The sequence below is a fragment of the Grampus griseus genome (genome assembly GCF_964374135.1).
Source record: "Grampus griseus genome assembly, chromosome: 15".
In the NCBI taxonomy this organism is placed as follows: domain Eukaryota; kingdom Metazoa; phylum Chordata; class Mammalia; order Artiodactyla; family Delphinidae; genus Grampus; species Grampus griseus.
This window is the reverse complement of record NC_139009.1, coordinates 75,449,678-75,463,054: the sequence shown is the minus strand read 5'-3', so window position 1 is coordinate 75,463,054 and position 13,377 is coordinate 75,449,678. Positions and strand designations below refer to the sequence as shown.

General features: G+C 34.6%; 1 pseudogene across 1 annotated transcript; it reads right to left on the bottom strand.

Moving 5' to 3' along the window:
• Positions 1-10,179: 10,179 nt before the first annotated feature.
• Positions 10,180-13,154, bottom strand: LOC309834144 (high mobility group protein B1-like; annotated as a pseudogene). The gene is made up of 2 exons: positions 13,138-13,154; positions 10,180-10,774 (listed from the first exon to the last, which is right to left on the bottom strand). The product of its transcript is annotated as a high mobility group protein B1-like (transcript).
• Between the last annotated feature and the right edge of the window lie 223 nt (positions 13,155-13,377).

Genomic DNA, 13,377 nt, shown 5'->3' with positions numbered 1-13,377 from the left:
ATTTCATTCCTACCAGCAGAATGTAGGAGGTATAGCTCCTCCACATCCTTGCCAACACTTGGTATGGACAGTCTTTTAAATTAGACATTCTAATTGAGGCATAGCAATATCTCGTGATTTTAAATTTGCATTTCCCTAATGCTAATGATTTTTAAGCATCTTTTCATATGCTTATTTGCCATCTGTGTATCTTGTTTAGTGAAATATCTTCTTTTGCCCATTTTTTATTGGTTGTCAGGTTTTTAAAAGAATTCTAGTAATCTTGAGAGTGTTTACATATCCTGGACACAAGTCCTTTATCAGATATGTAACTTACAAATGCTTCTCCAAGACTGTGCCTTGTCTTTTCACTCTCTTACCACTGTTTTCCAAAGTGCAGAAGTTCTTGATTTTGGTAAAATCAATTTTTTTTTCTTTTATGGATTGTGCTTTTGGTGTTGTTTCCATGAAATCTTTGCCTAACCCCAAATAACAAGAGTTTCTTCCATATATTCTTCTAGAAGATTTATAGTTTTAGGTTCTGCATTTAGTTCTATGAACTAGCATCAATTAATTTTTCTGCGTAGTGTGAGGTATGGATCAAAGTTCTTTTCTTTCTTTCTTTCTTTCTTTTTTTGGCATATGGTTATCCAATTGTTCCAGCAGAATTTGTTGAAAAGAAATGTAATTTCTTTGGATGTTTGTGAAAAATCAGTTGTCTATGTATGTGTGGGTCTATTTTGGGCCTCTATGTTCTTTCCATTCATCTGTTTGTCTATCTTTTTTTTAAAAGTATTTTAAAAATTTTATTTTATCTATTTTTGGCTGCATTGGGTCTTCATTGCTGCATGCGGGCTTTCTCTAGTTGCAGTGAGCAGGGGCTACTCTTCTTTGTGGTGCATGGGCTTCTCATTGCAGTGGCTTGTTGCAGAGCACAAGCTCTAGGCGCATGGGCTTCAGTAGGTGTGGCGCACGGGCTTCAGTAGTTGTGGCTCACGGGCTCTAGAGTGCAGGCTCAGTAGTTGTGTTGCATGGGCTTAATTGCTCCGCGGCAATGGGGGATCTTCCCAGACCAGGGCTCGAACCCGTGTCCCCTGCATTGGCAGGCGGATTCTTAACCACTGTGCCACCAGGGAAGCCCCTGTTTGTCTGTCTTGATACCAGTTCCATATTGTCTAGATTACTGTAGTTTTACAATGTCTTGAATTCAAGTAGTGGAAGTTCTTCAACTTTGTTCTCCTTTCACAGAGTTGTTTGTCTTTCTAGGTACTTTGTATTTCCATATGAATTTTATAATGAACTTGTCAATGTTTACAGAAAAAGCCTATTGGGATTTTGGTTGAGATTGCATTTAATATATAAATCAATTTGGGGACCGTTGGCATCTTAACAATATTGAGTCTTCCAACCCATGAACAAGGTGTGTCTCTTCCTTTATTTAGATCTTTTTAAATCTTTCTCAGCAATATTTTGTAATTTTCAGAATACAGCTGTTATACATCTCTTTTTCAGGTTAATCACTAAGTATTTCATATTCTTTATGCAAATATAAGTGGTCTTTTAAAAGTTTTTTGTTTCCAATTGTTCTTTGACCATGTATGGAAATAGAATTGAATTTTGTATATTGACTTTATATCCTACAACCTTGCTAAACTCACTTCTAATCAATGATCACTTCTAATACCTCTTTTGCAAACTCCGTTGGATTTCCTAAATGATCATGTCTGCAAATAACAATAGTTTTACTCTTTTCTTTTCAATCTGGATTCATTTTATTTCTTTTTCTTGCCTGATTTCATTGGCTGTACTTTCCAGTACCAAGTTGAATAACAGTGGTGAGAATGCACATCCTTGTCTGTTCCTGATCTTAGGGAGAAAGTATTCAGGCTTTCACCACTAAGTATGACAGCAGCTGTAGATTTTTTTTAGATGCCCTTTATCAGGTTGAAGAAATTCCCTCATGCTTTTGTAATTATTGATATAGTTAGGTTTAAGTCTATCATTCTGACACGTCTTTTCTAATTGCCCTATATGTACCTTGTTCTCCTTTTCTTCATTTTCTTTGTATTGAGGATTTTTTGATTCCTTTTTATATCTTGAGTTGGGTATTGGCTATTACTTTTTCTGTTGTTCAATGGTTGATTTAATGTTTATAGTATATTTTCCTTGATGAATCACAGTCTACCTTGAAGTGATATTATGCCACTTCATGTATAGTATACAAACCTTAAAATAGTATACTTCTACTTCTTAGCTCCTGGCTTTTATGCTACTGTTGTCATGTATTAGAGTTAACACGTGTATCAGAAACCCCACAATGCATTGTTCTTATGTTTTCTTAAACAGTTATCTTTTAAAGATATTTAAATAAGAAAAAAGGGCAAATATTTACCCATATAGTTACCATTTCCAGTGTTTTTCATTCCTTTACATAGATTTATATTTCCACCTGATACATTTTTCCTCTGTTTGAAGGACTTCCTTTAACATTTATTTCAGTCTTGGTCTGCTGGTGATTAATCCTTTCATTTCCTATATATTTCAAAAAGTCTTTATATTGCCTGGGTTTTTTGTTTTCTGGGTTTTTTTTTTTTTTTTTTTTTTTTTTTTTTGACTGTACGGCATGTGGGATCTTAGTTCCCCAACCAGGGATTGAACCATTACGCTCTACATTGGAAGGTGAAGTCTTAACCACTGGACCACCAGGGAAGTCCCTAGGCTGACAGATTTTTTTTTTCTTTTAGTATATTAAACATGCTACTCTCTGCCATCTAACTTGCATTGTTTCCAAAGAGAAATCTGATGCTTCTTTGTGTCTTTCTACATAACTTGTATCTTTTCTTTGGTTGCTTTTATCAGTTTTTTTTTGTGAACTGATAATGATGTACCTTGGTGTAGTTTTTGTTATATTTCTTGTGTTTGAGATTTGTCAAGCTACTTGAATCTTTGAATTTATAATTCTCATCAAATATGAAAAAAAAAGTTTGACCATTGCTGCTTCAAATATTTTGCAGATCCCCACCCTGTCTCCATTGAGGACTCCAATTACATTTATATTAGGCTACTTGAAGTTGCCCCAAAGATCACTGATTTTCTGTTCCTTTTTTCTTGAATTATTTTTTAAATCTATGCTTCAGTTTGGATAGTTTCTATTGCTATGCCTTGATGTTCACTAATCTTCTTTATGTCAATTTATAATCTGCCATTAATGACATCCAGTGTATTTTTCACCTTAGATACTATAGTACTCATCTCTACATATTCAATTAGGTATTTTTTTAATATATCTTATGTTTCTACTTAAGTTTTTGACCATATGGAACACAGTTATAATAACTCTTTTTTTAACATCTTTATTGGAGTATAATTGCTTTACAATGGTATGTTTGTTTCTGCTTTATAACAAAGTGAATGAGCTATACATATATCCCCATATCTCCTATAATAACTCTTTTAATGTCATTGGCTGCTAATCTAACAGCTGTGTAAGTTCTAGTTTAGTTTTGTTTTATTGATTCAATCCTCATCAAGGGCCATATTTTCCTGCTTCTTTGTATGTCTAGTAATCCTTGACTGGATGCCAAACATTGTGAATTTTGCCTTTTTGGGAGGTGGCTATTTTTATTCCTGTGAATATTCTTGAACTTTGTTCTGAAATGCACTTAAGATAATTGGAAACACTTTGATCCTTTCAGGTCTTTCTTTTACAATTGTTAGGTGAGACCAGGGCCATGTTTAGTAAAAGGTTAGTTATTTTTTACTACTGAGGTAAGATCCTTTTGAGTACTCTACCCAACGTGCCATAAATTATGAGACTATTCAGTTTGACTAATGGGAACAGGTCCTATTCCCGGCCCTCTGTGAGTTTCTCTAATCCTTTTGGATGGTTAATTCCCAAGCCTTGAGTAATTTCCTTATACATATGCACTGATTAGCACTCTGCTCAATATTCAAGAGGGACATTCTAAAGATCTTCAGGGTTCTCTTTTTCTATCTCTCTGGTACTCTGTCCTGTGATGTATAGCCATCTTGGTCTCTCCAGACTCTCAGCTTCATTTCCTCCATTCAGGGAGTCCAGTGAATCCCCTTTCTATGCTCTAGACTGGAAACTCTCTAAAGGTAAAAAGCCGGGACAATTACAGGGCCTAACTCATTTGTTTCTTATCTCTCAGGAATCACCTTCTTTCATTGCCAGTGTGCAATATTGAAAATTATTGTTTCAAATATTTTGTCTGCTGTTGTTGCTTCAGGTGGGAGGGTAAATCCATTTCCCATTACTCCATGTTGGCCAAAAGCTCAAGTCCATTAGTCTTTCATAAGAACTATACAATAATCTTAAATAAGCTTAAATTCTACAGAGAATTATGTGTGTGTGTGTGTGTGTGTGTGTATAAAATTTTATACATATACCAAATTATGTGAGTAAATGACAAAAATTTGTTAAAAGTAAATATTCTCTTCAGAAAGTCCAGAAATAATAATGGCATATTTTTAAACAATGGAAATCCTAGATAAAACATTTTAAAATCACTGGAATAGAGCCAAAAACAATATGTTTCCTTCAGATGCTTACACTGACAAAAAGAGAGAAAAGAGAAACCCAATTAGTCAAATTATATTTTAGAAAAATAGAAAAGGAAACTAGGAAAGGTATAGTAATAAATTTAAAAGTAGAAATATAGTATTGGAAAATGATAACTTAGTATGAAGGATAAATAAAACTTAAAATTAGCTCTTTGAAGAATAAAATACAGGTAAACTATCAGCCCAACTAATTTTTTTAGAGCACAGAAAGTACACAAATTAAGAATGCCCAAAATGAGGATGAAGATATTGCAACCAATAAATACACGTATAGGGAAATGATGTAAGCCAAAATGCAGTAGTCTCCCCTTAATTTCTGTTTTGCTTTCCCCAGTTTTCAGTGACCAGCAATCAACCACAGTTTGAAAATACCTACCATACAATAAGATATTTTGAGAGAGAGAGAGACCATATTCATATAACTTTTATGACAGTGTATTGTTCTATTATATTAGTAATATTGTTGTTAATCTGAGGTTGCCCAATTTATAAGTTAAACTTTATCATATGTATGGATAGGAAAGAATGTAGTATTCATAGGGTTTGGTACTATCCGAGATTTCAGGCATCCACTGGGGTTCTTGGAATGTATCCCCCTTGGATAAGGGGGGACTACTGTATTACTTACTAGTTATCATTGGGAGCTGGGGTTACATATAACTTTTATTTATCTCTTTCTCTGTTGTGTGTATGTGTGTGTTTTACATTTTCTGCAAAGAACATATGATACTTTGTAATAAAAAAGGTATTTGGAAAAAAAGTTTATGCAACAAGATTTAGAAAACTTAAAGGAAGTAAGAAGGAAAGAAAGAAAAACATTTATCCACTTGATTTACAGAAGGAAAAATTGGAGTGGCCAAGAAAAGATTAAAGAGATGTTCACCCTTACTAGTAATCAGAGAAGCACAAAATAAAACAATGTGAGAACATTCCACATCTTTGAGTTTGCATAAGTTAGTAAGTCTGATGATGCGATGTGCTGGCAAGGATGTAAGACCCAGGAGCTCTTATATTCTGCTAGCAATAGTGTAAACTTATAATGTTGCACTTTGGTTCTCTGGGAAACAGGCTCTGAGACAGAGATCTGTGTACGGAAGATATTGGAGAGTGTGCTTGGGAGCAATACCTCTAAGGAGGGAGAGAAGTAACATTCAGCAAGAAGAGAAGTTGAGCACTCCTTACTCCTCTTCCCCAAGACCCTGGCAACCATGAATAGGCTTTCTATCTTTATGAATTTTATTTCATATGAATGTAATCATATGACATATGTCCTTTTGTGAATGGCTTCTTTTACTCAGCATGTTTTGAACAACTCTGTGCCCACAAATTTGATAACTTGAATGAAATGGACCAATTTCTTGAAATACACAATCTACCAAAACTCACAGAAGGAGGAATAGGCAATATGAGTAAGCCTAAATCTATTAAAAAAATTCAGTCAATAATTAATGAACTTTCAAAACAGAATGCACCAGGTCTAGATTGTTTCCCTGGTGAATTTTACCAAATATCTAAGGAAGAAATTATACCAATTCTCTATAATCTCTTCCAGAAAATAGAAATAGAGGGAATACTTCCTAACTCATTCTGTGAGGCCAGCATTACCCTAACCAATTACCAAAACCAGTGAAATATATTACAAGAAGGAAAAAAAAAAAAAACTACACGGTGATATCTCTCATGAATAATGGTGCAAAAATTCTCAATAAAATGTTAACAAATAGAATCCAAAACTGTATTTTTAAAATGTATACACTATGGCCAATTGGGATTTATTACTCCAGGTTTGCAGAGCTTGCTCAATATTTGAAAATCAGTCAATATAATCTACCACATCAGCACACTAAAGAAGAAACATCATATGATCAAATGCAGAAAGAACACTCAACAAAATCCAACACCCATTTATAATAAAAACTCAGCAAACTAGGAATAGAGAGGAACTTCCTAAGCTTGATGAAGAATATGTATAATAAACCTGTAGCTAACATCATACTTACTGGTGGAAAGCTAGACTCTTTCCCTCTAAGATCAGGAACTAAGCAACAGTGTCTCCTCTCACCACTTCTATTCAAATTGTACTAAAAGTCCTTGTTAAAGCAATAAGGCAAGAAGAGTAAAGAAAAAGCATACAGGCCAAGAAGGAAGAAATAAAACTTTGTTCGTGCAGATGACATGACTATCTATGCAGAAAATCTCAAAGAATTGACACGGTAGCAACAACAACAACAAAATCCAAAATCCCTGGAATTAATAAGAGATTATAGCAAAGTTGCCAAACATAAGGTTAACATACAAAAGTCAGTTGCTTTGCACAGCAAAGGAAACCATTAACAAAACAAAACAAAAAAATCACCTATAGATAGGGATTGCAAACGATGTGACTGACAAAGGGTTAATATCCAAAGGGTTAATATCCAAAATATACAAACAGCTCATACAACTCAATATTGCAAAAACAAACAACTTAATTAAAAAATGGGCAGAAGACCTAAATAGGCATTTCTCCAAAGAAAACATACAGATGGCCAAAAAGCACTTGAAAATGTGCTTTCAATATCTCTAATTATTTAAGAAATGAAAATCAAAAGCACAATGTGGTATCACCTCACACTGGTCAGAATGGCTTTCATCAAAAAGTGTATAAATAATAAATGCTGGAGAGGGTGTGGAGTAAAGGGAGCCCTCCTACATTGTTAGTGGGAATGTAAATTGGTGCAGCCACTATGGAAAACAGTATGGAAGTTCCTTAAAAAACCAAAAGTAGAGTTACTGTATGATCCAGCAATCCCACTCCTGAGTATATTTCCAGAAAAACATAAAACAAAAACTGTAATTCAAAAAGATACTTGCACCCCAATGTTCATAGCAGCACTATTTACAATAGCCAAGACATGGAAGCACCCTAAATGTCCATCAACAGATGAATGGATAAAGAAGATGTGGTATGTATATGTGTGTATATATATATTTATATATATACACACATGTACATACATATATATTTATATACATATGTGTGTATATATATGTGTATATATATATATATATATATATACACATGGAATATTACTCAGCCATAAAAAGAATGAAATATTTCCATTTGCAGCAACATAGATGGACCTAGAGAATATTATATTTAGTGACGTAAGTCAGACAGAGAAAGATAAATACTATATGATATTACTTATATGCTGAATCTAAAAAATGATACAAATGAATCTATATGTGAAACAGACTCAGAGACATAGAAAACAGACTTATGGTTACCAAAATGGAGAGGAAGGGAGGGAGGGACAAATTAGGAGTATGGAATTAACATACAAACTACTATACATAAAACAGATAAGCAATAAGGATTCACTGTATAACACAGGGAATTATATTCAATATCTTGTAATAACCTGTGATGGAATAGAATCTGAAAAAATATATGTAACTGAATCACTTTGCTGTACACCTGAAACTAACACAATATTGTAAATCAGCTACACTTCCAAAAAACAGTCAATTGCTTTGGTATGTGCCAGCAATAACCAATTGGAATTTTAAAATTTAAAAATTACACCATTTACATTAGCACCCTCCCCCCTCAGAAGGACATACTTAGGTATAAATCTAACAGAATATGAACAGAGCTATTTAAAGAAAACTACAAAACTCTTATAAAAGAATTGTGGAAAGGAGATCAATATTATTAAGATGTCAGTTTTTCATACTTGAGATCAATGCAATCACAATCAAAATCCCAAGTTATTTTATGGATGTTGACAGGCAGATTCTAATGTTTAGAGAGACAAAAGACTCAGAATAGCCAACACAATATTGAAAAAGAAGAACAGGGAGTTCCCTGGTGGTCCAGTGGTTAGGATTTGGCACTTTCACTGCAGGGGCCTGGGTTCAACCCCTGGTTGGGGAACTAAGATCCTGCAAGCTGCATGTGGCCAAAAAAAAAAAGAACAAAGTTGGAAAACTGACACTACAAAACTTTAAGACTTATGGTAAAGCTACAGTAATCAAGACAGTATGATATTTGGCAAAAGAAGAGATAAATAGGTCAATGTAAAGAAATAGAGAGCCCAGAAATAGAATCACACAATATAGTCAACTGATCTTTGACAAAGGAGCAAAGACAATTCAATGGAAAAATGATAGTCTTTTAAACAAATAATGCTGGAACAACTGGACATCCACATGGAAAAAAAAGGATCTGAGCATATACCTTACGTCTTTCACAAAAATTAACTCAAAAAGGATCCTAAGTCTAAAGGTAAAATGCAAACTATAAAACTTCTAGAAGATAACAAAAGAAAAAATCAGCACAATCCATGAAAGAAAAAAGTGTGAAGTTGAACTTCAAAAAAATTAAAAACTTCTGGTCAGAGAAAGACACTAAGTGAATGAAAAGACAAGTCAAAGACTAGGGGAAAATATTTGCAAGACACATACTTGATAAATGACATGTATCCAAAATATACAAAGAACTCTTAAAACTCAACAATAAGAAGACAACCCAATTGTAAAATGGGCAAAAGATCGAGCAGAGGGCTTCCCTGGTGGCACAGTGGTTGGGAATCCGCCTGCCAACGTGGGAGACACGGGTTCGAGCCCTGGTCTGGGAGGATCCCACAGGCCGCGGAGCGGCTGGGCCCCTGTGCTGCAGCTGCTGAGCCTGCGCTCTGGAGCCCACAAGCCACAACTACTAAGCCCACGTGCCGCAACTGCTGGGGCCTGCACGCCTGGAGCCCGTGCTCTGCAACAAGAGAGGCCACTGCTGTGAGAGGCCTGTGCACTGTGGCGAAGGGTGGCCCCCGCTCGGTGCAACTGGGGGGGCCTGTGTGCAGCAGTGGGGACCCAACACAGCCAAAAAATATAATAAAAAATTTTAAAAAAGATCAAGCAGACACATCACCAAAAAGACATACAGATATCAAATAAGCATATGAAAATATGCTCACCATTATATGTCATAAGGAAATTGCAAATTAAAACCAATGAGATACCACTACACACCCATTAGATTGGCTAAAATCAAAACATTGACAACACCAAATGCTGACGAAGTTGTAGAACAACAGGAACGCATTGGGGGTGGGAGTACAAAATGGTACAGTCACTTTGTAGGGTTTTTGTTTTGCTTTGGTTTTGTTTGCTTTTTTCTAGTAAAAAATTGTATTTACTTAGAAGCATTCAGAATGTCAACAAAAGAGCTGCAACTTTTTTTCTTTCTTTTGCAATTACCGAGTGGTATTCAGTTAACAGAACAATTATTTCATATAAGCTGCATCAGAGACAACTGAAGATGAAAAAACTACCATCCCCATATATAACTAATTTGTGCTGTGCACCAACAAGAACCTGCTTTAAATTTCCTTGCCAATTTACAACCCCCATACCGTACCAGGCAAGGTTAGTGGCTGTGGAAAGTACCACCAGGACACAGCTATCTAAATACACATTCAGTAGTGTGTTAACTGTACAAAAAAAGGCACTGTACAGTTCAAAAACAAATCATACACAGCCTTACCTTTCAATTTTTTTCTTTAAAAGGGGTGAGTTTTGTACAGGGGGGTTAAATACTTCATGGACAAGAAAAAAAACTGCACTAGAACCAACTTATTCATCATCTTCTTCTTCCTCTTCATCCTCATCTTCCTCTTCTTCCTTCTTTTTCTTTCTTTTTTCAGCCTTGACAATTCCCTTTGTTGCTGCATCAGGCTTCCCTTTAGCTCCTTATGCAGCAATATACTTTCTGTACTCTTCCTTCAGCTTAGGAACCTTCTCATAAAGCTGCTTTTCATCTGCAGCAGTGTTACTCCACATCTCTCCCCGTTTTTTTGCAACATCACCAATGGATAGGCCAGGATGGTCTCCTTTGATTTTTGGACGATACTCAGGACAAAACAAGAAAAAGACTGAAGGAGACCTCTTAGGTGCATTGGGATCCTTGAACTTCTTTTGTGTTTCCCTTTAGGAGGGATAGAAGTTTTCATTTTTCTTTCATAACAGGCCTTGTCTGCCTTTACCATGTCATTGAATTTTCCTTTCTCTTTAGCAGACATGGTCTCCCACCTTTCTGAGCACTTGCTAGAAAACTCTGAGAAGTTAACTAAAACATCTGAGTGCTTTTCTTGTGCTCCTCCTAGCAAGTTTTCCAAAGAATGCATATGATGACATTTGGCCTCTCGGCTTCTTAGGGTCTCCTTTGCCCCTGTTTAAGTATTTTTCCTCAGTGAGGCACAGAGTTGCCCAGTTCCCGTCCGGCTCTCACTTGCCCAGGCACTGTCTCTATGGAGCTCAATGACTGTATAGCCACTCTGGAAGACAGTTCAGCAGTTTCTTACAAAACAAAACATACTCTTACCATACAATTCAGCAGTTGCACTCCTTGATATTTACCTAATGAGTTAAAAACAAATTCACATCAAAACTTGTGCACGTGTTTATAGCAAGCTTATTCATACCTGCAAACACTTGGAAGTAACCCAGATGTCCTTCAGTAGGTATATATATAAACAAACTGTGGTATATTTATACAATAGAGTATTTTTCATCATAAAAAGCAATGAGCTATGAAGCCATGAAAAGACATGGAGTAACCTTAAATGCATATTTCTAAGTGGAAGAAGCCAGTCTGAAAAGCCTGCATACTGTATGATCCCAACTATACAGCATTCTAGAAAAGGAAGAATAGAGACAGTAAAAAATCAGGATTCTCGGGAAAAGAGGGAAGGACGAACAGGAGGAGCACAGAGAATCGTCAGGACGGTGAAACTACTCTGTATGATACTGTAATGGATACATTTCATTATACATTTTTCAAAACACATAGAATCATACAACACAAAGAATGAACCCTAATGTAAACTATGGCCTTAGTTAATAATAATGTATCAATATTCATGTATCAATTGTTAACAAATGCATCACACTAATGCAAGATGTTAGTAATAAAACTGGGGAGGAGGGGGTTGGATAAAGAAGATATATGTTTCTCTAAACCTAAAACTGTTCTAAAAATAAAGTCTATCAATTATTTTTTTATAACTCTATCTCTATAGTTAATTTAAAAAAGGTAAAAACTTTTCAACAGGATTTTCTAACCTATTTACAAGTTTCTAAAGCACTCTAGTGGGTTTTGAACACATTTATTTAAAATGTAAATGTAGCATATTCCGATTAGCTTGCAGGAACAATTGATTGTCATTAGGGAAGATGAAAATTGACTAGCCAAATGTCAACATAGATTTTTGCATAATTGGATGAGATTGAAATATAAATCACTTGGAATTGATTATTTTTGTGAGGTGTCTTTTACAGCTATTTTAGATATTAAAACAAAACTTTAAATCCCTACAAAACAAAATGTCAAATCCAGATTTTAGCTAACATTTATTGTTACTGTGTACTAGACACAGCTCTGAGCACTTTACATGTATTAATGATGTATAGTATTCCAATAAAAATCCAACAGGTAGGTACCACTATTCATCCTATCATCCTGTTTTACAGATGAAGAAACAAGAAAGAGAGAAGGAGAAAGAGAGAGAGAGAAAGAAAGAAAAAGAAAGAGAAAGAAAGAAAGAAAAAGGGGAGGGAGGGAAGGAAGGAAGGGAAAAAGAAAAAGGGAAAAACGGTTAGGTAACATCATCAAGGTCATACAGACTTTAAGTGGACTAGCTGAGATTTGAACCCCAACAGTCTGTCTCTAAAACTTATGTAAATTATTTAAAATATAAATAGATTAAGTATTCCAATTAAAAGGCAGAGGCTATCAGATTGGATTTAAAAATCAAGATCTAATTAAATGCTGTTTACAACATACGTACTTCACATTTAAATACACACATAGGTTGAAAGTAAAAGGATGGATAAAATACACCATGCAAACATTAATCATAATAAATCTGAAATGGCAATGTTAATATCAGACAAAATAGACACAAAACAAAGAGTATGAATAGAAAATTAAAAGGGACATTTTCATGATAAAAGGGTCAATTCATCAATAAGACATGAACATTATAATATGTACTCACCTAATAAAAAAGTTTCAAAATACACTAAGCAAAAATTGCAGAACTAAATGAAGACATAGAAAAATCCACAATCATGTTTGAAGAGTTTAATATCTTTCAGTAGTTGATAGAACAAGCAGGCAAAAAGTCAGTAAAGACACAAGAGTTCAACAATACTGTTAAGTGACTTGATCTAATTGACATTAGTAAAACATTGCCTAACAAAACATAGGATACACACTATTTTCTTGTGGAAATCATCATCGTAAAGAAAATCTTGCACATGTTCATTTTTTGTAATAATGAAACACTTGAAACAAAACTAGAGAATTCATAAATAGTAGCATTTTATACAAAGAAAAATCATACAGCAGCTAAATAATCAGAGCTAATTTCATTCATATGGATCAAGATGGATAAATCTAAAACATCTAATAATGAGTAAAAGAAGCAAGTTACAGAATGATAAGTACAGTATGATAACAATTTATTAAAAGCCACAAAACAATGTTGTATTTTAGTTATGGATACGACATACTTAATGAAAATACATTACCTGTTTGGGAATGACATATTGCCACTTCAGGACAGTGGTTACCTCAAAGAAAAAGGGGAGGGAAATGAGATCAGGCATTCAAATGTATTAGTAATATATTTTTTTAAGAAAAAAGGAACTAATTAAAACTACTTTTGCCATTACTTAAAATATTGAAAAACTAGATATTATCATAGTGATCGACTGTAAGAGAATCCAACATTCCACCTACATCTATGTTGCTGAAAGCCTCTGGGGCAA